Here is a 19,367-nt window from a genome sequence, read left to right on the forward strand (position 1 = left end):
ATGTGAGTATAAATAAAGTCAATGACAAAGTCCAACAATATGATGAAAGGTGAAATCCAGAAAAAATCTCTTGTGCATGATTCATCAACATGGAAATCTTGAGATGAAGAGAGATTAAATACTCTTACCGGAACTGGTGGATTCAGATGTCAATGACACCGAATCAAGCAGGCTTAGAGATCCAAATGGAAGGATGTCCTGGAAGGAAGTGGAGGTGCTGGATCTCAGAACGCATCTCCTCTGGTTTGGAACAGCTACCACAGTATCCACCGCCCGGAAGGGATCCTACGTCTCCTAGGCTAGGCATACCATTTCCTACACTTTGTTTTATTTTTTACTTTTATTATTCTTGTGATCACGGTTTTATATTTTTGTATATTGGTTTGTTCAAATAAACCCACCTTTCTGATCTGCACGATTGGAGCACTTCATTGTTTTTCTTTCCACATTTCTTATGGGATGTGAGATTTGGATCCCCTTGTTGGACGCAAGATTCCTTCCGGGTGGCAGATACCGTGGTAGTTGCTCCAGACCAGAGGAGACGTAGGATCCCTTCCGGGTGGTGGATACCGTGGTAGCTGTTCCAAACCAGAGGAGATGCGTTCTGAGATCCAGCACCTCCACTTCCATCCAGGACATCCTTCCATTTGGATCTCTAAGCCTGTTTGATTTGGTGTCATTGACATCCGAATCTACCAGTTCTGGTAAGAGTATTTAATCTCTCTTCATCTCAAGATTTCCATGTTGATGAATCATGCACAAGAGATTTTTTTCTTCAGCCCGCTGTCTGCTGAAAACAGGTCACAAGGGTGCAGAATGAACTACAATCATGTGATCCACGGGAGAAGTACAGCCAAACGGGCAAGTCTGGCCATAGATGGGAAAATGGTTCCCTCAGAAGTATGATATCTGTCCTAAAATGCACTGGCTTAATCTTCTCTCTGGTGCAGCCGATGAGTGTGAATGGTGGAACAATCATTCCCTTTTCTCCGTAGAAAAAGATTCAGTCTGCCTACAAGGGTTCCGCTGCATAGGGAACTCTAAGTCAGGCTCCCCCTCTGAATGTTAAATACACCGCTATGGGAATTTCAGTGAGGGAGGGGCCTGACTACCTCGCTTGTCTTAAAACCGAGAGGAACAATGTTAGAAATTCCAGTAGTGAAACCTCTCCACTAAAGACCAAGAACAATATAGGGAGGTCTATGAGTACTTCCAACCAGCATTGTGTCTCCTGAACATTTAAATGTGGGTGGGCTTAGCTTTTAAAGTGAACCTGTCATTACTATTAGGATATTCTGTTGACTACGTGAAAGTATCTTTCTTTCTTAAAAAAAAAACCTTCTCCTGCATGTCCCAGAAGTCTAAAAACCCAATGTGCACCATATGCATAGATGGCTTCAAGCCCGCATGCTCCACCACTTCCCACAATATAATGTGTGACCCTTTCCGGATTGTTAGGGCACACGCAAAGCATTGTGGGACCTTTGACTTGAAGTAAATATCAGAATCTTTAGATCACTCACTAAAGCAAAAACAAATATCGAGGGTGCACCACCCAAGGGCTCTGATGAAGAGGGCATTGCCCTTAAAACACATAAGCTACACCCTTTTTAGATGGGCATAGTTTCAGCATTGGGCTGGATTGATTTTGTGCTTGGCGTTGTTTTACCTTTGTGAGTATACTGGATTTATATATTTTTATATGAAAAGGGTCTCATGATAATGCACTAGGGTGGTTTGTTTTTGTTGTAGTCGGTGGGCTAAGGATTCTTCTATTTGAAGTGGGCAGCAAGGCTGATGTGTTGTGAACTGGTGCCCAAAAATGAACTGCATATTCCAGATGAGGTATTACTAATGATTTATAGAGGGGTAAAATTCTCTCTCTCTCTCTGGAGTCTGTACTCCACTCAAAAAAAAAAAAAAATTCCACTCGAAAAAAAAAAAAATTCCATTCTGCACCTTTCAATGTTCTCGCCACATTAATTTGACCACATTAAAGGTTCAAAAAAATGAACAAGCGTTCCTGAAAATGAAAGTTTTCAATGAATTCTTCTAGCATAGGGCCAGCTTAGGTTTCTTGTAATGACAGGTTCTCTTCAAGAAAACTAGTGGGCCAAACGTAGGGATACAGCGATAGTCTCACAGATCCTTAGTGAAAGGAAAGCAGAAGTATTTTTCTGAGTACGAGGTTTTTTTTTTTTCAAGAGAGGAACATACAGAGATATAAAATTTTATTTACATCTAGTATCTATTATGAAAACAAAGAAATATTATATTAACAAATATATTATCAGATGTATATAAATTATATAATTGTTAAATTATTTTACATGATCTGCTTATGACAGTCCACCATGTTCAGAGGAGAACGTTTCACAGTTCTGTCAAAGCTTACTATGGAGAGTTATGTTTGTTTTATTGATACCGCTATACAATGCATGCTTCATGTATATACAAACATGTAATGTTCCTTACGAGAAGCAGCTACAATTTGGGGCCTTGTGTGCTCCTCGGGGTGGAGTTATAAAATGTCATGTCCTCTCCCCTGTCCGGGTTTGGTTCCTGGTCAGTCTGGTCAAGTCCCTCCTATCAGGTTGGACTCAGGCAATTTCCTCTTTTTCCCGTTATTAGTCCGGCCTTTCTTACATAAAACCTCTGGCTTGCCACCATAACAGACTAGAGATGAAATATGCTGCAATGTGTTTTAGCTGAAGATGAACATCATGCTCTAGAGGAGACCATCTACAACCTTCTAGACATTTCTGACTTATTTGATGTTCTAAGTGATGTCACTGAAATCTTCTAAGTTTTAATCACTTGTCAGGATTGAAATATGGTGAGCAATGCTGACTTGTCTTCAAAGGTGCAGGTTCCAGGGCTGTCATCTTGAACCTAGATCTCCTACTGACCTGGGACAATTATGCAGCTTGTGAAGCTCATTACGTTAGGTTTCAGTGCTTGGTGCTGGTAGTTTTTTACCGCAGAGCTGCTGGCACAGGCGGTGATGCCCTAATACTGACCCTCACACTAACCTTCTCTGTAATCCTAATACTAACCCTACCACTGGCCTTCCTTATAACCCTAACACCAACCCTACCACTGACTCTCTCTTACCCTAACACCAACCCTACCACTGACCTCTATAACCCTAACACCAACCCTACCACTGACCTTTTCTGTAACCCTAACACTAACCCACATACAGACCTTCTTTGTAACCCTAACACCAACCCTACCACTGATCTTCTTTATAACCCTAACACCAACCCTACCACTGACCTCTATAACCCTAACACCAACCCTACCACTGACCTTTTCTGTAACCTTAACACTAACCCACATACAGACCTTCTCTGTAACCCTAACACCAACCCTACCACTGACCTTCTTTGTAACCCTAACACCAACCCTACCACTGACCTCTATAACCCTAACACCAACCCTACCACTGACCTTTTCTGTAACCTTAACACTAACCCACATACAGAGCTTCTTTGTAACTCTAACACCAACCCTACCACTGACCTTTTCCGTAACCCTAACACTAACCCACATACAGGCCTTCTTTGTAACTCTAACACCAACCCTACTACTGACCTTCATAACCCTAACACTAACTCGATTACCTTCTCTGTAACCCTAACACCAATTCTACTATTGATCTTCTTGATAAACCTAACACCAACCCTACCACTGACCCTCTTCTAACACCAACTCTACTGCTGACCTTCTCTGTAACCCTAACACTAACCCACATAAAGATCTTGTTTGTAATCCTAGCAACTGACCTTCTTCATAACCCTAGCACCAAACTTATCACTGACCTTCTTTGTAACCCTAACACCAACCCTACCACTGACCTTCTCTGTAACCCTAACCCACATTCAGACTTTCTTTGTAACTCTAACACCAACCCTACTACTGATCTTCATAACCCTAACACTAACTCGCTTACCTTCTCTGTAAACCTAACACCAATTCTACTATTGATCTTCTTGATAAACCTAACACCAACCCTTTTTTGATAAACCTAACACCAACTTATCACTGACCTTCTTTGTAACCCTAACACCAACCCTACCACTGACCTCTATAACCCTAATACCAACCCTACCACTGACCTTTTCTGTAACCCTAACACTAACCCACATACAGACCTTCTTTGTAACCCTAACACCAACCCTACCACTGACCTCTATAACCCTAACACCAACCCTACCACTGACCTTCTCTGTAACCCTAACACCAACCCTACCACTGACCTTCTCTGTAACCCTAACACCAACCCTACCACTGACCTTCTCTGTAACCCTAACACCAACCCTACCACTGACCTTTTCTGTAACCATAACATTAACCCACATAAAGACTTTTGTAATCCTAGCAACAGCACTACCACTGACCTTCTTCATAACCCTAACACCAATCCTATCACTGACATTCTTCATAACACTAACTCTATCGCTGACCTTCTCTGTAACTCTAACACCAACCCTACAACTGACCTTCTTTATAACTCTAACGCCAACTCTACCACTGACCTTCTCTGTAACCCTAGCACCAACACTACCACTGACTCTCTCTTACCCTAACACCAACCCTACCACTGACCTTTATAACCTTTATAACACTAACCCTCATACTGACCCTCCCTGTAATCCTCACACTAATCATCCATGTAAACTTCATGCTAACTTTTTTTGCAACCCTCATGTTAACCCTAACGCTAACCTCCCCTGAAACCCTAAAGACAACCTTAACACTCTCTGTATCCCTACAACATCTGTAACCCTCCCTACAACCTCAACATTAATACTTACACTATCTCTCTTTGTAACCCTAACACCAACCTTAACTTACATCAACTTGTCCCCTTATTTGCATACTTACCTGTTTTCTGCTTCGATCCTTCGCACACAGGATCAAAAGCTTCCAGCACTGAACTTCTGCTTTGCATCAAGCTGGGACTCCTGGTCTAAATGCTTGTTCTAGGTCAGTGAATCATTAAGCAATGACACTAGGTTTTAGACGACGGTCCCTGAGACCACACCTTCAAGGGCAAGTCCATATTGACAAGTTCCCTTTAAGCTGACAATTGCCATGATATGATGGTTATGTGGTCAGACACAATACATTGGCTCAGGGAGACAGCAGCGATTGAACATATTTATACAACCCAACCCATCAGCTTCCTCTTGAGAGACAATTACAACTTTCCACCAAAACCCAATGATTAAATAACAGATATCCTCCACCTGTGGGTAACCTTATTAATTTACCAGCTGCTCAAAATGTCCATTGTGCTCAAGGAGAATAGCCCCACCATGACCCTTGTTTTATGTGGGCAGTAAATGGAATGGAAATTTATGTCTACATATCAATCCTGAAGATTTGTAGACCAACCCATGATTAAAACCCATCCAAGGCTTACCAAAGTGACACTAGGGCTAAATTTATATAACGACATGAAAACAAAGAACAGCCTGTGTGACTTCATGTCACCCATATTTCACTTAATTTGCTCCTCTCAGGCAATATATTAGGTATGATTGGTCCATCAGTCAATATATTAGGTATGGTTGGTCCTCTTAGACAATATATTAGGTAAGATTGGTCCATCAGTCAATATATTAGATATGATTGGTCCTCCCATCCAATATATAATGTATAGTTGGTCTTCTCAGTAGAGATATTAGGTAGGATTGGTTCTCTTAGCTGATATATTGGGTATGATTGGTCCTGCAATGCTAAATATATAAGCGTGATTGGTCCTCTCACCTAATATGTTAGGTAGGATTGGTCGTCTCAGTCAATATATTAGTTATGATTTGTTCTATAAGACAATATTCATTGTATAGTTGGACTTCTTGCCCGATATATATTGGGTATGATTGGTCCTCTCAGCCAATATATTAGATATGATTGGCCCTCTCAACCAATATATTAAGTATGGTTGGTCCCATCAGTCAAAATATTAGGTAGGATTGGCCCTCTGAGCCAATATATTAGGTATGATGGGTCCTCCAATGCTAAATATATAAGGGTTATTGGTCCTCTCTGCTAATATATTAGGTAGGATTGGTCTTCTCAGTCAATATATTAGTTATGATTGGTTCTCCAAGACAATATACAATGTATAGTTGGACTTCTCAGCCGATATAGTAGGCATGGTTGGTCCTTTCAGCCAATATATTGGGTATGATTCGTTCTCTCATCCAATATATTTGATATGATTGGTCCTATCAGCCAATATATTAGGTAGGATTGGTCCTATCAGCCAATATATTAAGTATAATTGGTCCTATCAGCCAATATATCAGGTAGGATTGGTCCTATTAGCCAATATATTAGATATGATTAGCCCTCTCAGCCAATATATTGAGTATGGTTGGTCCCATCAGTCAAAATATTAGGTAGGATTGGCCCTCTGAGCCAATATATTAGGTATGATGGGTCCTCCAATGCTAAATATATAAGGGTTATTGGTCCTCTCTGCTAATATATTATGTAGGATTAGTCTTCTCAGTCAATATATTAGTTATGATTGGTTCTCCAAGACAATATACAATGTATAGTTGGACTTCTCAGCTGATATATTAGGCATGGTTGGTCCTTTCAGCCAATATATTGGGTATGATTGGTTCTCTCATCCAATATATTAGGTAGGATTGGTCCTATCAGCCAATATATTAGGTAGGATTGGTCCTATCAGCCAATATATTAGTTAGGATTGGTGCTCTCAGCCTACATTTAAGGCATACTGCATCTTAGAAGGGTTGACTTGCTCTTAGAACCTTAATATATGTAAACTAGGAGGAGCTAGGACTTGGGGAACACATAGCTTCCCATTTTTGACCTCGAGCACACTATTCCTGCTATACCTTCACATTGCCTAGTTCTATTTTTCACGAATTTGGTCAATATTGGCTGCCCACAGGGACATAGGGTGTTATGTTATTTTGCCCATGGACATCAGATGTCCATTGCCCATTTAGGTTGATTATGAAAGGATAAGGAAGCGGTAGCATAACTGAATCCTACTCTTTACTTTTCAAGGGAACCCCCCGTACCAGAGAAGAATATAAGTATATTGGCTTTCCCAGTGATTTTTAACTTTTCTCCAAGATAAAACTGGAATGGCAGTGTCTGGGAACCCTCACCTAAAACGAGTAACCCATTTATTCCACGGCTGTACCATGGTCTGATATTCCAATCACCAGCTGACCTCTAATGACAGCTTTAGTGTCACTTTCTGTGGACCCATAAGTTGCATGCAAACTTGTTTCCTCTATGGTCCTTGAAAAGGAGATGTGATGTACAACCTTCTCCCTGCCACAACACAATGTGAAAATAGAGATATAACAAGAGCGAATATCACCCAGCGAGCACAATGGATGTTTTAAAAGCCTGTAGAGGGATAATGGAACATAATACACTAAAGACGCTCCATACAATGTTCCTGGTCCTTCAGCAAAGGTGGGTTTATGCTTGAGCCAGATGCTTGCACAGAGAGCACAATGACAAAAGCTGAAGGTAGAACACTACCTGAGCGTCTCTATGGAAGGACTTTATATTCCACAGAGGGTTGCGTGGCGTGGAACTGCGTGGCGTCAGCCGCCTGTGCAGTGTGCAGTGACGTCTTCTCACTGCCACCACCCAGAATCCTCTCTGCTAACGTCATATACTTTACCGTTTTCTGTGCATGTACAGTTAACAGATTTCCAGTTAAACCTGCCTGTTTCGTAGCGAGTAGAGCGGCTCAGATGTGCACCACTGTAGTATATGTTGGCGCTTCTGTGAGGTCTGCATGCTTCTCATATCTGTGTCCAGGGAAGAGACATCCCTAATAAAGTAACCTGTTCTCTCTCTACAAGTCTGTGTCCTTTCTTGTGTCACTCTTCACTATAATGTCTGACATGACTTCTTTTCTCAGAGAATAGGTGCAGGTACTCACCCCTTCCAAGTCAGCCCTTGTCTCCACCCCCTACCCACCTCCAAGCACTGTGCCTTGGCTCCACCCCCTACCCACCTCTGAGCACCAGCCCTTGTCTTCACCCCCTACCCACCTCCGAGCACTGTCCCTTGGCTGCACCCCCTACCCACCTCCGAGCACTGTCCCTTGTCTCCACCCCCTACCCACCTCCAAGCACTGTGCCTTGGCTCCACCCCCTACCCACCTCCGAGCACCAGCCCTTGTCTCCACCCCCTACCCACCTCTGAGCACTGTGCCTTGGCTCCACCCCCTACCCACCTCCGAGCACTTTCCCTTGGCTGCACCTCCTACCCACCTCCGAGCACCATCCCTTGTCTCCACCCCCTACCCACCTCCGAGCACTGTCCCTTGTCTCCACCCCCTTCCCACCTCCGAGCACTGTCCCTTGTCTCCACCCCCTGCCCACCTCCGAGTACTGTCCCTAGGCTCCACCCCCTACCCACCTTCGAGCAGAATCCCTTGTCTCCACCCCCTACCCACCTCTGAGCACTGTCTCTTGGCTGCACCCCTTCCCACCTTCAAGCACTGTCCCTAGGCTCCACCCCCTACCCACCTCCGAGCACTGTTTCTTGGCTCCACCCCCTACCCACCTTCGAGCACTGTCCCTTGGCTCCACCCCTACCCACCTCCGAGCACTGTCCCTTGTCTCCACCCCCTACCCACCTCCGAGCACTGTCCCTTGGCTCCACCCTCTACCCACCTCGGAGCACCGTCCCTTGGCTCCACCCCCTACCCACCTACCAGTACCATCCTGTTTAGAGAATACAGAGGCAAGTATAATTTTTTACTGCTAACGATAGAACCCTCCAGCAACAGCAGACCCCCTCCCCAGGAACAATAGATCCCTTCCAACAATAGATCCCCCAACTACAATAGATACCCCAGCAACAATAGACCCTCAGCAATAATACACCCCCATCAGAAAAAATATATCTCCCAGTAGCCAGCAACAATAGACTCCTCCCATCAACAATCAACCCCTAAGGAACATAAAATGCCCCCAGCAACAATAGATCCCCAACAACAAAATACCACCCCAAAGCAACAATAGATCCACCCCAGCAACAATAGACCTTCACCAGCAACAACAGATCTCCCAGCAGCCAGCATCAATAGACCCTCTAGCAGCCAGCAACAATAGACCCCCCCATCAACAATCAACCCCTAAGCAACATAAAATACCCCCAGCCACAATGGATCCCTCCACCAGAAGCAAAAGACTCCCCAGCAACAATAGATCCCCAACAACAAAATACCACCCCAAAGCAACAATAGATCCACCCCAGCAACAATAGACCCTCACCGGCAACAATAGATCTCCCAGCAGCCAGCATTAATAGACCCTCCAGCAGCAAGCAATAATACACCCCTCTCTCAACAGTAGATCTCTCCCATCAACATTCAACCCCCAGCAATATAAAATTCCCCCAGCGATAATAGATCCCCCCACCAGCAGCAAACGGCCTTACCGGCAACAATAGATCAACAATTGACCACCAGCAATACTTAAATTCCCCCTGGCAACAATAGATCCCCCCACCAGCAGCAAAATACCCCCACCATCAACAAGAGATCTCCCAGCAGCCAGCAATAATAGACCCGTCTCCCAATAGATCTCTCCTATCAACAATTGACCCCCAAGCAACATAAAATCCCCCCTAGCAACAATATATGCAAAAGAACTCCCCAGCAACATTAGATCCCCAACATCAAAATACCCCCAGCAACAATAGACCCACCCCAGCAACAAAAGACCCCCACCAGCAACAATAGATCCACAAGCACCCAGCATTAATAGACTCTCCAGCAGCCAGCAACAATAGACCCCTCCCTCAACAGTAGATCTGTCCCATCAATAATTAACCCCAGCAACATAAAATTCCCCCTAGCAACAATAGATCCCCCACCAGCAGCAAAAGACCTCCACAGGAACAATAGACCCCCCAGCAAAAACACACCCCCACCAGAAACAATAGATCTCCCAGTAGCCAGCATAAATAGACTCTCCAACAGCCAGCAACAAAAGACCCCTCCCTCAACAGTAGATCTCTCCCATCAACAATCAACCCCCCAGCAACCTAAAATTCCTTTAGCAGCAGTAGATTCCCCCATCAGCACCAAAAGACCTCCCCAGCAACAATAGAACCCCCCCAGAGACAATAGATCCCCCAGCATACCCTAGAACCCCTTGGAATTCATACATTCTGTGCTGGAGGGGCAGGAACTGCACCCCCCCTTCCCACTGGAAAAAAAATCCCTGATGTCTGATAATGGTTTGGTGAGACCCGGTATTATGGAGTCTTTTCAGCAACCAATGGATGTGATCCAAAGAGAACCTTTCATGAGACGTATTGAACTGACAAGTTTCTGCTCATCTAATGGATTCAGTGGAGCCGGAGCTCCGACTTCAGTCCATTCCATCCCACACTTTACGTAGGCCAGTTTCACCGGAGCTTCGGCTTGCATAGGAACCGTGTGAACACAAAGCTTTGTTGAAGCATTTAAAGTGACATTCAGCTCCAGTTTGTAAATGTTGAACACAGATCCTAATGGGAGAGCTGATTGCTACTTTAAACAAATTGCTAGCAGGCTTCAGCACTTCTTAAAGCTAGTTGAAAGCCTTCTGAAGCCTGCTAGCAGCTTTTTTTTTTAAAGCGGCAACCAGCACTCTCATTAGAATCTGTGTTCAACTTTAAGAAACTGGAGCGGAATGGTACTTTAAACGCTTCAACAAAGCTTTCTGTTCACCCCGCCCCTTATACAAGCTGGAGGTCCTGTAAAACAGGCCGTATGTTTCAAGTCAATGGCTCAAAGGGGTCTATGTGCCTCAGCATCCGCACAGCTGTCACAAATAATGCCTGTAATGTGTCTAATATGTATATTATCTGTGGTCATCAGCTCCATCTAGTGGCCATAATGTGGTATTTTCCTGAAATACCTCAATCAGGAATATATTGCAATATGGCCACTAGATGGGGCTGGTGATCATCAGGAAAAACACTTAAAGCGGAGTTCCGCCTGGGAAAAAATAAAAAATAAAAGTCAGCAGCTACAAATACTGTAGCTGCTCACTTTTAATATAAGGACACTTACCTGTCCAGGGAGCCGTCCCTCGGCTCCGGGTGCAGGCGTCGGCATCCTTACTAAGGGAAACAGGAAGTGAAGCCTTGCGGCTTCACAGTCTGTTTCCTACTGCGCATGCACACGATCTGAATGGTCCCTGCTGTCTTCTGGGACCTGTGTGTCTCCCAGAAGACAGTGGGGGGAGGAAGAGGGGCCGGACATTGCGTAGTACGGTGATCTATGCTTGGTAGTGGGAGTGGATACCTGGATTTGACAAGTACCTGCTCCCCCCTGAAAGGTGCCAAATGTGGCACCAGAGGGGGGAGGGGGGGGGATCCGATCAGCGGAAGTTCCACTTAAACAGACCAGCCTTTCTCCACCTCTTTACTCCAGAGGGACCCTAATAATTACCAGGTCTCAGGAACCCGTGTCATTCATTGGGGGTCAAGGCCACTTACATCCATGACCAGTGGTGGAGAGAATGCCCCCCTCATAGACAGCTAAATAGACCATCAATGGCATGGAGCTGGCTCTGCCAAGTGGCATTGGCCTTGGAACCATCTCGGCACCATCAATAGGGAGATCAGTCAACCACAGCTCAAGGAGTCCCTACCAGCCTCTGGAGGAACCTTAGAGTTCCATGGAACCCTGGTCTAGAATGTGTAGTAGACACATTACGGGGATTTTCCTGGACAGCTGTGCAAATGCCTCACAATGTTTTATAAACAGACCCCAAAGTATTGAAGCTGGAGACAGCCAGGTACAGAGGGGGGAAATAACGATCGTCTCCCCTACAGATGGTGTAAGTTTGCCCACTTACAAAGAAATGAAGGGTCTATCATTTTTATCATAGGTGTGTTTTATGTGATATGAACAGAAATATAAATATGTACCCCCCCCCCCCCGGTACTTTGGAATATTAAGGACAGACTCAGAAAAATCAGATTAATTTGCTACAAAGATATAAAGTTTATTAACACATAGTAAGAACGTTGGTGCATACATCGCCATTGATTGCATAAAACAACAACATATACAGGGGCTCGTATAGAGCTGACTGATGACCCGGTCGTTTCTCATTATGCTGACGCGTCTCGGGGAGCACAAGTGTATGCCTTCTTCAGGGAGGTTTAGCAGAGAAGATCATAAAGAACATTCAGCACCCCGACCCGCATTGGACACATCACAGTAAAAACAATCAGAAATAGATCTGCATCAGGTTAGGACAGTCCCCTCAAGGTGGATCCCCCAAACATGTAGGGGGGGGCATGAAAGCCTCGAGTGCCCCTCACAAGGATCCAAAAGGAGCAGCTGATCTGAGCCGGCAGGAGAGGGAAGTAGCCAGGGAGAAAGGAAAACGTTTCCAGCTGGTAGGGAATAGGGTAGTAGGTGTCCTTGATGGTATCTACCCGCACCTTCTGTAGTTCCCAAAGATTAGGAAGTTCCCCACTCTGTCATCCACCTAAAAAGCAGCTGTGAACCTTTTCCTCGCTATTTCCCTCTCCTGCCGGCTCGGATCAGCTGCTCCTTTTGGATCCTTGTGAGGGGCACTCGAGGCCTTGATGCCCCCCCCCTACGTGTTTGGGGGATCCACCTTGACGGGACTGTCCTAACCTGATGCAGATCTATTTCTGATTGTTTTTAACTGTGAGGTGTCCAATGCGGGTCGGGGTACTGAATGTTCTTTATGATCTTCTCTGCTAAACCTCCCTGAAGAAAGGATACACTTGTGCTCCTGAAACGCGTCGGCATAACGAGAAGAAACGACCACGTCATCAATCAGCTCTATACGAGCCCCCTGTATATATTGTTGTTTTATGCAATCAATGGCGATGTATGCACCAACGTTTTTACTATGTATTAATAAACTTTATATGTTTGTAGCAAATGAATCTAATATTTCTGAATCTGTCCTTAATATTCCAAAGTACCGGGGGGGGGGGGGGGGGGGGGTGTACATATTTATATTTCTGTTCATAGCTAAAGTGATGTTGGCAACACAATTTGGGTCCTTTCCCATGGTGGTTTAACATCTTCTATTTTATGTGATAGAGACAGAATATCAACCAAAAATCCAGAAAAAACACACAATACAAATGTTATAAATGGAGTAAAATAAGTATTTGATCCCTTCACAAAACATGACTTAGTAGTTGGTGGAGCTGCCATGGCTGACCTCCCCTTAAAGTGGAGCCTTCAGTCATTTTTCTATCTATTAAATCTTCTGCCCTTGTTGTTGTTGTTTTAACTTTGGATAGTAAAACATTTTTTTCTGCCAGTAAATCCCTTATACAGCCCACTTCCTGTTACTTGGTCATTAGCCTAGGATTATGACATCATGCACAGCTCTCTCTCTCTCTCTCTCTCACCCTAAGGAAGGGAGGGGGGATGAGTTATAAGAGGGCCAATGAGAGCTGCAGAGCTGGTGGTGGGTATTTGTTTTATATTATAAGCAGGAATAGCCAGGCAACCAGCATTTTCCATAGGTGGTCAGTAATGGAAGCCTTTGTATTGCTCCCTGGACAGGTTCCCTTTAAATGGAAGGGCGATGGTCAGCAGATGTGATGAGCGGGATAATTAATAAGGTCTCGGAGTTCACACATCTGGACCTGACATCTGGCACCGAGCGCGGTCGCGCTCTGACGTGCCGCCATATGTCTTCAGCGAGAACGCGTTTCGGATCCGCCGCTGTCAGCGAACTGGAAGGCTTCAGCACCATCCTCTCAGCCTCTGGCCAGCATGGTGGCATGAACATGTGGTCATGGCGGACGTCTTTGCCCGCGGCGAGACGAGCCCGCGAAGGGTGAATCAGTTGCGCGGTTTCAGCGGCTTCGCTTTCCATGCCAAGTTCCTGTCAGCGATTTCCTAAGGCTCAGCTTTCGCCATCGGAGATATCCTGTTATTATGGGCTGTAATGAAGCCTTTCAATCCCCCCCTCCCCCCTCCTCCTTTCCCAGACATGCGGAGGGGAATCTCCTCATCGGTGGTGGGAGAATTCATGGATCAGCGTTTTGTGTTTAGACACGGCGCACACATGTACGCTCCACGCTGTCAGGAAACAACTGGCTCTGCAAGGGTTAGCATGGTGCAAGTAACCCAAGGGGGGGTCTACTGACAGGGCGAGAGGGGGGTCTACTGACAGGGCGAGAGAAGGGGTCTACTGACAGGGCAGAGGGGGGGTCTTCTGACAGGGCAGACGGGGGGTCTTCTGACAGGGCAGAGGGGGGGGTCTACTGACAGGGCAGCGGGGGGGGTCTACTGACAGGGCAGAGGGGGGTCTACTGACAGGGCAGAGGGGGGGGTCTTCTGACAGGGCAGACGGGGGTCTTCTGACAGGGCAGAGGGGGGGGTCTACTGACAGGGCAGCGGGGGGGGTCTACTGACAGGGCAGAGGGGGGGTCTACTGACAGGGCAGAGGGGGGTCTACTGACAGGGCGAGAGAAGGGGTCTACTGACAGGGCAGAGGGGGGGTCTTCTGACAGGGCAGAGGGGGGGTCTTCTGACAGGGCAGAGGGGGGGGGTCTACTGACAGGGCAGCGGGGGGGGTCTACTGACAGGGCAGAGGGGGGGTCTACTGACAGGGCGAGAGAAGGGGTCTACTGACAGGGCAGAGGGGGGGTCTTCTGACAGGGCAGAGGGGGGGTCTTCTGACAGGGCAGAGGGGGGGGGTCTACTGACAGGGCGAGAGAAGGGGTCTACTGACAGGGCAGAGAAGGGGTCTACTGACAGGGCAGAGGGGGGGTCTTCTGACAGGGCAGAGGGTGGTCTACTGACAGAGCAGAGGGGGGTCTTCTGACAGGGCAGAGGGGGGGTCTACTGACAGGGCGAGGGGGGTCTATTGACAGGGCAGAGGGGGGGTCTACTGACGGGGCGAGGGGGGGGGTCTACTGACAGGGCGAGAGGGGGGGTCTACTGACAGGGCAAGGGGGGTCTATTTACAGGGCAGAGGGGGGTCTACTGACAGGACGAGGGGGGGTCTACTGACAGGGCAGGGGGTTTACTGACAGGGCGAGGGGGGGTCAACTGACAGGGCAAGGGGGGGCTTCTGCCTCTTCACATCAATTCAGATGCAGAACGGTTTAGATTTGTAATAATGCATTACATACAATAAAGATCTAACCAAGCAGTTGGAACGGTGTAGGTTGGGTTCATATTTTTGCAAAAGAGGGAAAACATGCAAAATCGCATGCGTTCCATTGACACGTGAAAACACGCACTCTATTTTCAGGCACACAGCAGTGCCATTAACCACTTGTCTTTCGGCTACAGTGCGGGCTTATATTACTGGGAGGGCGTCCACGTATGTCCTCCCCCTCTTGCGCTTCTCTTTGATTGCTGGGCGGCACGCTCTGTGATTGCCGAGCCTGTGAGACTTGGCTGATCATAGATCGGGTAAAGGGCCAATTACAGCAGGCCCATTACCACGTGATCAGCTGTCAGCCAATGACAGCTGATCACGGAAATAGATGCCGTTTATCGTTTTCTTTTTTCTTCACGCTGTTAGCGCAAAGGAAAAAAAAGTGGCGGCTTCTGTTAGAGGGACATTGCTTTCCCTTAGCGCCCGCATGTGCTGCTAATCAGTGCCATCTATTAGCGCCCACCAGTACTGCCAATCAGTGCCTCATCATCATTGCTGCCTACCAGTGCCCGTCAGTGCCTATCAGTGCCGGCTAATAGTTCCCTTCACTGGAACTAAAGGGCCCAGCCCAACCCCTGAAAAACAACCGCGGCGGACAAAGGCTGAACACTGTATTTCACCCAACCAACGCGCCAGTACACGCGGAGCATCACTTCCGAGTCACTTCCGGTTGCCGCACAGCCACTTACCGACGCGTTTCGTCATTGCGTCCTGGGAAGCGACGTTCACGCATCACCGGAAGTGACTATCTGTGTGTACTGGAGTGTTGGTTGGGTGAGATGCTTGTTTTGCATCCTTTTGCATTTTTTTATACACTACTATTCACTGGGTATGTAATATATTTGCCTATTGTTTATGTTATTGCATACCTAGCGCCACTATTTACTTATAACCTGTGTTTGGTAGATGCTTTTCAAATATAGTGTTGGTATTTTAACTTTATATTTGTCCGAAAAATTTGGTAAAGATATTTTTAGTCTCTCGTCCCTATGCCCCAGAAGGAGTCCTCATTGTCCACTATTTTTCTTCCCACCTGCCTTAAGGGTGGGAATTCCTTCATTGTGTTCTAAAAGTGGTGCACAATGCGCAAAATCCATGTACCTCTATCTAGAACCTGTACATGAATTTGCCGTATTCTGTGCCATTTTTAGAACGTAACGCACGACACTTTCACAAAATCTGTCTGCGCCAGTCTCTCTCTCTCTGGCAGAGACAGTTGGTCCTAATTAGCTCCACTTCCATAAGCTAAGAACTGTTATTATTTTATTATGAATTTGGTGCATTAATTGCACCACAATGGAAAAGTGGCGCATTTTAGAATGACCGGAATTTGGTGCGCGAGCCGCTGCCAGAACCAGAAGTGTCACAGGGGCTTCATGAATTCGGTGCAATGCATCAACAAAAGGGATTCATTGTTGCAACCGCTTTATTAAATCCCACCCAAAGCCTTTATTTTCAATGTAAACGACACCCCCCCCCTTCCACACCTGAGAGGTATCTGCATCCTCAGTCTTCCCATCAGTCATATCAGGGGACTCTGGAGACACCATTAAGCCGGTATTTATTTTTTTATACAAAAGCCGGGATGATACCGGTATGAGCAGATTAGATTTTTATTACTGTGTTGTACGCTCCCCCGCCGCCGTCCTCCAAACAACCCGGAGAACCTGAGATTTCATTTAGATCTCCGTGTTCAAACAATGACTGATCCCGCTGAGCGGGGCCGCGCCGAGCACTCCCGGATTAACTGACTGGCTACTGGAAATAGCGCCAACGCCGGGATCTAGCTGGAGGCTCAGCGCCCGTCTGTCACCGCTCACACAAGATTGGGAGCAAGATGAGAGATACAGGACAGAGTGACAGGCGGCGAGAGGGACGGCAGAGCGCCATGAAAGGCGAAGTCAGGGAATAACGAGTTGTCAGACGTCGCAGAAGATACACCATAAGTGAAACCTGGAAACATAGAAGAGTGACGGCAGAAAAAGGACATGATGTTCCATCAGGTTTTTTTCTCTTTTAAAGCCCAACTCCAGGCAAAAAAAAGTTTTCCCTTGCTGTAGGGCTGGAGAATGGAGATATACTTACCTGATCTTCCATAAAATCATGGACAAGCGAGTTTGGGGTGGAGGAACTTGACTGACCTCAACCTCATAGGACACCTTTGGGGTGAATTAGAGCAACGTCATCCAACATCAGTGCCTGACCTCACAAATGCTCTTCTGGAAGAATGGTCAAACATTCCCATAGACACCCTCCTAAGCCTTGTGGACGGCCTTCCCAGAAGAGGTGAAGCTGTTATAGCTGCAAAGGGCGGAGCCAACTCAATATTGAACCCTACGGACTAATGCCCCGTACACACGATCGGACTTTCCGACAACAAAAATTTTGTTTGAAGGTTGTTGGCTCCAACTGGTTTTGCATACACATGGTCACACAAATGTTGGCCAACAATTACGAATGTAGTGACGTACAAGACGTACGGCGAGCCGATAAAAAGGAAGTTCTATAGTCATGCTCCACCCTTTGGGCTCCTTCTGCTAACGTTGTGTTTGGGGAGCATTGATTCCGGGCATGTGTGGACCTTTGTGCAACGGACCTGTGTACTCATGATCGGATGGTCTGAAAACAAAAATTTGTTGGCGGAAAATTTGAGAACCTACTAGCCAACATTTGTTGGCGGAAAGTCCGACAACAAATGTTCGATGGAGCATAGACACGGTCAGACTTTCCACCAACGAGCTCACATCCAACATTTGTTGTCGGAAAATCCGATCATGCCCCGTACACACGATCGGACTTTCCGCCAATAAAACCGTAGATCTTTGTTCGAAGGTTGTTGGCTCCAACTTGTCTTGCATGCACACGGTCACACAAATGTTGGCCAACAATCACGAACGTGGGAACGCGGTGACGTACAAGACGTACAACGAGCCGAGAAAAGGGAAGTTCAATAGCTCCTTCTGCTTGATTCTGAGCATGCGTGAACTTTTGTGCGACGGACTTGTGTACACACGATCGGAAGTTCCGACAACAAAGTTTTGTTGGTGGAAAATTTGAGAACATGCTATCAAACATTTGTTGGCGGAAAGTCCGACAGCAAATGTTCGATGGAGCATATGCACGGTCGGACTTTCCGACAACAAGCTCACATCCAACATTTCCCATCGGAAAATCCGTTCGTGTGTACGCGGCATAAGACTGAGATGCCATTAAAGTTCATGTGTGAGTAAAGGCAGGCGTCCCAATACTTTTGATAATATATTTTATATCTGTATATAGGAAGTTGTCCCTCAAGTTTTGCTGAAGTCAAGTGGGCATCCCATAACCTCTTATCCCCATCCAAGTTGTCAACCCTCTAATAAAACACCAAAAAAACCCACAAGCTACAGACTGTTCTCTGTCTCTGTGTGCCTGTGAATATTCGGGGTGCCTGGCTGTGCAGGATTGGGAGATCCCTGTCTATCTGCAGCTCCTACATGTGATGTGCTAAATATAAATTCGTTTTTTTAGAATTTTTTTCTTTAGAATTACTTTGAAATGTTGAGTGGAAATGAAATGTAATAGATCCGTGTATCTTCAACCTAATTAATGTGACCACATACAGTAAGTAAGCTTTGGATGATCATACGCTTTCGCTCGGAGTGAAGTCTAACCTTTATTTTGCCATTTTAGAGACATGAACATGAACACAGATCTTTGTCTTTTAAAATGACAAATCCAAAGTTAAGTTTTACTCCAGGCAAAATCTTGGTTTTTATTGGCAATTCTTTTGCTGTGTTCATTACCCATCTGAGAACCGTAGTCGGGGCTGCTGTTAGGAATCACGGGGGGGGGGGGGGGGGGGGGGCCCATACAGCCTACCTGACAGGGCCCCCCCCCTTTCCCAGCCGAGAGTGACTGAGGACATAGATTTACCAGTCCCTTACTTTGCAGCCTCAGCAGCACAGATTAATGAATAGGAAACGCTCTGAGGCTTCCTGCTTATTCACGAACTGAAGAATGGCAAACACAGTTTACTATGCTTCAGTGATGAGTGGACACTGCAGTGATTGGCACCGATCACTCACTGTATGCATTCTGATGTTGGGCAAGAAGGTCTGGCTCGCAGTCTCTGCTCTAATTCGCCCCAAAGGTGTTCTATCAGGTTAAGGTCAGGACTCTGTGCAGGCCAAT

Source organism: Aquarana catesbeiana, linkage group LG11, assembly GCF_042186555.1.
Source record: "Aquarana catesbeiana isolate 2022-GZ linkage group LG11, ASM4218655v1, whole genome shotgun sequence".
Taxonomy (NCBI): domain Eukaryota; kingdom Metazoa; phylum Chordata; class Amphibia; order Anura; family Ranidae; genus Aquarana; species Aquarana catesbeiana.